Raw genomic sequence first — 7333 nt, 5'->3', positions numbered from 1 at the left:
CGCCACCGAGTCGACGAGTAAATAACAGCCATATGAAATCCACTATATAGTAGTATTAGAATTTAGAACCAACTGTTGCATAAGTGTGCTCCCCTCTCATACGCAACAGCCGTAAACTTAGACCACCTTCCCATTGGTTATGAGTTATTCTGTTTCCCTGAATGCAACAGAATCGGGTTTAATAGGGCATGATGGGCGCCATCTAGCGAATAAACAAATAGCAGCTATTAAGGAAATCCAAGAGAATCTCATTTGACATTGTAACATGTGACATTTTACGATGGAATGAGATAAATGCCATCCAACATTTACAAGATAAAATACCGCAGTTTAATATAATAAGTTCAGGATAATAGTACAAAACTAAGCAATACATATACTGTATAAAGTATTGAATTTGGTGGCAAAGTGTGCAGCCCCGTCAAATACATGATATTAAACCACTATAACAATTCAACCCATGTTTGTAAGGTATTCTAATGTTTAATGCTGAATAATCTATACAAGGCCAAAATACTTCTATGGTCAAATCAAAGATTTGGATTTAATTTTCAAATCAGGAATTTTTCAACCGTTTCCTTCTCTAGCCACTTGGCCGCAGGAGACTGGTCGCCACTCGCTGCTATTTGTTATGGTAAATAAAGCTTGCTGTACTGGACTTTATAGTAGCTTCTCTAGCTGGCCGCTAAAGTTAGCTTTTCAGCCGCTTCAGGTGCAACCAGCTGATTTTTTTTGTCATTTCTGTTCAGTTTGTTTTTACATTTTGCTTTCTAATATTTGCATATACATTACCGTACAAACATCTTGCTAGAGTGTAGCGTACACAGTACATTCAAACTGTGCAACAAACCAAAATACTAATGTTTCTACTAGTGAATCTGCATTTTGTGAACGTAGAATTTTTGCTATGATGATAAGATTGATTGGCTTTAACTTTCATGTGTCAGAGTCATATATGCCAAGTATAATATATAAAATATCTTGGGGCCCATTTTGATCTCATCAATAAAAAATGAATTGACAGATTTCGGACCAATTATTACTAATAAGATCAAAGCGGCGCTGCCACGAGCGGCTGCCTTTTCCAGCAGCTGCCCAACTGTTTTATTGTCTGCTCCTATCTTCGGTGTTTTTTCTTCCCGTTTTGACAACTACACTATGGATTACTTCTATCCTATGGACATGGGTTTTAACGCACAAGAAATGCGTGTATTTCAACTCCTTGCCCTGAGGAATTCTCGTGCCGGCGTGATGAAGGGGCCCATGGTGGAAGAAAAGCCGAAGCTAGCGAAGCGGCTAGCGGCGTTATAAGTCTTCGGTACCATCCGTAATCATGGTAAATGCGAACTCACGACCAAATAGGATCATCGAGTGCTTTTTGAAAACATCGAAGCGCACAGGGAGCGCAGTTGCTGTGTTTTGCGGAAACGTGGCTCACGTTTAGCATTCCGGACGCTAACGTGTAGCCACCCGGAGCCACCTGGAGAAATCCGGCTTCAACGTCGCTAAACAGAGACATGAAAGCCGGGGGGAATCGGAGAGGAGGCGGACTTGCTAACACGAGGTGGTGTATCCCTGGATTTTCACAAAGAAAAGATTTCCATCTGCCGCAGGAATGTCGAACTTTTGGACTGGCTTGACGTCATCCACTCCGCTACAAGCACCCTCGGGCATCATGTTAATCTGTTAATAAACAACGGGGTAGACTGCTGGAAGTGTGAATTTCCCTACGGGGATGAATAAAGTATATATCTATCTATCTATTGTTGTTATCAATGTGAGTTTCCGGATCAGCAGACAAAATGTACGTTTAACCTCAATATCTCAGTTGAACCTTTCCGGTATAGGGCAGCACGGCGGCGCAGTGGTTAGCGCGTGTGCGGCACAGTTCTAAGGTCTTGGGAACCTCCTGTGTGGGTCCAAATCCAGCTACCAGACTTCCTGTGCGGAGTTTGTATGTTCTCCCTGTGCTTGTGTGGGTTTCCTCCCACATTCCAAAGACATGCATTTCAGGTTGATTGGCCGGTCCAAATTGTCCCTAGGTGTGAATGAGCGAGTGAGTTGTCTGTCCCTGTGTGCCCTGCGATTGACTGGCAACCAGTTCCGAGTGTACCCTGCCCACTGCCTGATGATTGCTGGGATGGGCTCCAGCACCCCCGTGACCCTACTAAGGATAAGCGGTGCAGCTAATGAGATGAAATGAGATGAGAACCTTTCCGGTATTCTGTGTCTGTTGCCAAAATCACTCGAAAGGCATCATTGGTTAAAATCTACTATTTTCTGCTCTATCGTCCAACTTACTCTGGTGGTTGCTCGAATACTTAAAGTACCATGACAACCCCGCCTTGACCAATCGTGTGCTAATACTTTCAATATCAATTTCAAACAGGATGTGGAGCGATCACAGTTGAGATTAAAAAACGTATCCCATTCATGTTTCGAGATGTGAGCCAGTCTTTATGCAGAACATCAGTTTGAAATAAAGACGTTTACACGTACGATTGTTGCGTAGACGTACACAAATCAAGTTTAAAAACAAAGTCCTACACAAATAGAAAAACTTGTATAATGTATAAAAAACTCTTGCCATTTAAGTCTAGGGGGTCTTCAGCAAGCGCTACTGGCATTCAGACCAAAGACTGCTGTAAAAATATGCATAGTCTTGAAGCCTACTGCAAAAAAAGGTACCGGTAATTTGATTTGCGAGCATTTGACACTGCCTAGTGGTGAAGGGGTGTAAACGCTCTCAAAACAAAAAAAATATATATAAAAGCACAAGTTTGTGCAAGGGTAAATAAAGCAATTGATGTAGTAATCGCGGGAAATGTATTTTTACACAATGGGGTTTCAATGCATTCAAAGATAGAAAATTTTAATGAGAAACTATGGTACAAAAAAGTAGATGTTTTAGTTTCAAACGTATCTCATATATACAATACCTTAAAATGGTCAGCAGGCAGCATTATGGAATTGGGGAAAAAAATAAAAATGTAAACGTTCTGCATTTATATAGCGCTTTTCAAGTCAATGAAGACCTCCCAAAACGCTTTACAATATGCTTCATATAAATATTTATACATATATATCTATTATCTGCACCATTTATCCTCAGTAGGGTCGCAGGGGAGCTGGAGCCCATCCCAGCTACCTTCGGGCAGTGGGCAGGGGACACCCTGAACTGGTTGCCAGCCAATCGCAGAGCACACAGGGACAGACAATTCGCTCACCCATTCACGCCTAGGGACAATTTGGACCGGCCAATTAACCTGACATGCATGTTTTTTTGGAATGTGGGAGGAAACCGGAGTGCCCAGAGGAAACCCACGCAAGCACGGGGAGAACATGCAAACTCCGCACAGGAAGGTTGGTAGCTGGATTAGAACCCATGACCTCAGAACTGTGCCACACACGCGCTAAACACCGCGCAGTCATGCTGCCCTATATCTCATCTCATTAGCCGTACCGCTTATCCTCATTAGGGTCGCGGGGGGGCTGGAGCCCATCCCAGCCATCTTCGGGCAGTGGGCAGGGGACACCCTGAACTGGTTGCCAGCCAATCGCAGGGCACACCGTGACAGACAACTCACTCGCTCATTCACACCTAGGGACAATTTGGACCGGCCAATTCACCTGAAATGCATGTCTTTGGAATGTGGGAGGAAACCGGAGTGCCCGGAGGAAACCCACGCAAGCACGGGGAGAACATGCAAACTCCGCACAGGAAGGTTGGTAGCTGGATTAGAACCCATGACCTCAGAACTGTGCCGCACACGCGCTAAACACCGCGCAGTCATGCTGCCCTATATATATATATATATATATATATAAAATTCTTACTTTTGCATTTCTTGGAACAGATTAGCGGATTTAGATTGAAAAAGCGCCTCTACTTTAAAAAATTACAGGTTACAAATCTACTCCTGGAACGAATTACATTTGTAAGTAGAGGTACAACTACCGTAAATTCCGGACTATAGAGCGCACCTGATTATAAGCCGCACCCACTACATTTCGGGAGGAAAACCGATTTTGTACATACACAAGCCACACCTGTATATTAGCCGCATGCGCCCACATTGAAAAAACCGCAATAAAAACACGAAATTAACCTTTACAGTCCAAAGAACACAGCCAGCAAAATGATACTGGTATTTAACCTTTAATGCAGACCTTTTGCCACCTAACACTTCCCATCTTCATGCACACAATCGTTCATTCCTTCTTCCTCTTCTTTCACATAAGAAGCAGCAGCATGACACCCTTTCCCCGCTCTGATGAACCTGGCACTCCACAAGTTCCTTCTGGCCCGTCCTGTCTCACTAGGTTTCTTTTCCTTTTCAATCTCTCACCATTATCTTTCTCCTTCCTTCTCTTAACTTCTCGTCGGCTTGTTAGTCCTGCCCACTGGCTGCTTTTATTCCACTTAAATCCATTCAAACAAGAATACGAAAGGTTATTAAACCTGCAGAGTCCAGGTGCCCGTTGAAAGTAATCCAAGGAAAAACGTGTATATTTCCAAAGGTAAGGGTGGGAAAAATGTATATCCACTATTGTCGGTCGCGTCCACAAACACGTCTCACCTTTACTCCACTTCCCGTCAGCCCGCGTTTCGCCACCCCTTCTTTCTCATTTGCTCGTACAAAACATATCAGAATAAGTTTCTAAAATAAATACATTACAAAGTATACAGTTGCAAATACATATTATACATGGTTACACATATTTACATAGAAAGACAGTACACCGAGAGAGTTTTCAAAGCTTTAATAATATAACTTTCATCCCAAATCGTGCCTGTGAAGCGTAGCAAAACGCTACTAGGAACACGCTCGCAACACAGTAAACAGCTCTGTTAAAAAAAACATACCGTACTTGTAGTAAGCACAGCAAACCTTCCTCCTGATAACTGACTTCATCAATGTCGTCTTCCTTCAATATGGAAGAGACTTTGTCATATGGACGTGGTCTCACGCTCGTTTACTTAAAACACCCTAGCTTCAAGCTTGCAGAGTAAGTCCTATATCGGACTGCTCTACTGCGTTTAGCTTGCTTGACTGCGTTTAGCTTGAAAGTTGCGTCATGTGCCTTTCTTTTTGCAATTTGCATGACGAGGATATGTCTACGCTAATTTAATTTGAGCACAAGCTAAGAAGTTGCAGTTTAAATCTTACCTTTTGTACTCGAGCGCCGCTGGCGGCCGTTAGAAAAATTACATTAATTGGTCGCATCACTGAATAAGCTGCAGGGTTGAAAGTTTTGGAAAAAAGTAGCGGCTTTTAGTCCGGAAGTTACGGTATACCATTGGTTTCTACACCCCACTAATTAGCAATTTAACTTTGCTATTTTCACCTTGGAACCAACAGGAAAGAAAGACCCCAGAAGAGAGGTGGAGGAGGCCGCTTTGAACTTTATGGAAATGCAAACAGGAGATAGTTATTGTCAGCAACATTCCCTATGGTGTGAGGTGGCAAGATCTCATGAAAGAAAAAGGGGCCACAGTTGCAGGCCTCAATCGGTCTCAAGTGATATAGAGTGTGGTTTTTGATTGGAATGCTTATAAAAGTCTTCCGTATTTTTTATTTTCACACTGTTGCACATCTTTTTAGGACGATACATTGTGTTGTTTGGAGCGAAGGGACCGAATGTATGTTTTGTCGTCAGCTAATGATTTGCAGTAGGGTTGTACTTAGGGTTTCATTTTTGAGGTCACACAAAATTACCTGTTCCAATTGACTTTCGCATAACCAGAATTGAGAAGTTTAATTCCCGTTGCTGCTCTTCAACGAGCCACAGTAGTTAGCCTGAGCGAATGTGTGAGAAATGATGATTGAATAAATGAGTTGCATGATAAGAAATCTGTCTTGACGTGGTTTTTGTGTTCTAAAATTTTGTTACATTTGAAAAAAAACTTTAGCAGAAGCTGGAAAATCCATTTTCTAATGTAAAATTTTGGAGCTGGATAATTTGTCCAACATTGTAGTTCTCTTTCATGAAATCCATTTTAAATTCACACAATTTCAGAGCTTTCAAATGATGTTCTGGAATGTCGACATAGGGCCTTCTTTAAGAAGGGATTACTGTTGTTTATTTTATTGTAGAGTTACATTTTATCTTTTTCTTTTAGGTGTATCCTTGACGAGCAAAATGTTTTCTCAGCAGCTCTCCATTTTGTGCAAGTTATACGTCGGGATTGTTTGGGGTACAGGTCTACAAAATGAAACTTATTTCTTACGTGCCGCAGTCCCTTTCTTTAAAGGTTTGGTCTATTTTGTTGAACAGGCAGGAGGGAAGGCGGTTGTCCATGCTGAATCTAAATTGTTAAAATAGTGAAGTAGGAAAACATTGTTCACTACCCTTTGCCATTTCCATTATTCCAGCAGAGGCTATGGTCAATAGATTTATAGGACTAAAGATGCATTGGCGGTGTGATGTTTTATGATGGGGTCTGAGTGCAGAAAGGTTCCCAATGAGACATGGGTTTGGAGAAGGTTTGAATTCTTTATATTAAAAAAGAGTGAATTATCAAATACATTAGATCCCCAAAATACGACCTTAATTAGTTCCAATGTGAAGATAGCAAAGTTAAATTGCTAATTATTGGGGTCTCGAGGTTTTTTTTATACACTTGGTCTTCGATTTAAAGTTTAAATATTACAAAATTCCAAAAAAATGAAGAGGATCCTTCTTGTAGTCTATTTTTCCAGACAGGTTGGCCGCAATTATTTAGGCACCATCAGTAGCCTATTTTTTAGATTTTAGTAAGTGGGCTAAATTGACTTCCCCCACAAAAAAGAGCCATTGCTTAAGATTTTTTTCAAATAAAATTGGATCAATAAATCAACTTACCATAAACAACACTTTTTCATGGAGATGTATTGTACAGTAGAAAATACTGAAGAATTCCTTGTACAATACAATAATCCAGTACACTTTTTTCATGGCCAAATTCAAGCACTTTCAAAGTAATTTTCCCAATTTCTCAAATCTCTTCACCTGTCCTATTGGTCGTGACGCGTAGAGGGCGATGATGCTTTGCACGACAACGCCCAAACAAACTAATGCCAGCCGCTGTTAGTCCAAGGAAAGGAATTCAGTGGCAAAGCCACAAGTGCAGGCAATGTTGCCGTTATTTAAGACTATTTTCTTCATTTGATGCATGGTCTATTGAGTTACACTGCCAATAAACATGGCAACAATTTCAAGCTTCTACAAGCCACTTACCCAAAATTCAAGCATTTTTCAAGCGTGGAAAACAACATTAAATCTCAAGCATTTAAGATTTTCAGCACCTTTTTGAACCCTGAATATACCAGGATCATCTTAGGGGCTAAAC

Source organism: Urocampus carinirostris, chromosome 12 (assembly GCF_059441175.1).
Source record: "Urocampus carinirostris isolate Australia breed hairy pipefish chromosome 12, RoL_Ucar_1.0, whole genome shotgun sequence".
Taxonomy (NCBI): Eukaryota; Metazoa; Chordata; class Actinopteri; order Syngnathiformes; family Syngnathidae; genus Urocampus; species Urocampus carinirostris.
Note: the sequence above shows the minus strand (reverse complement) of the source record.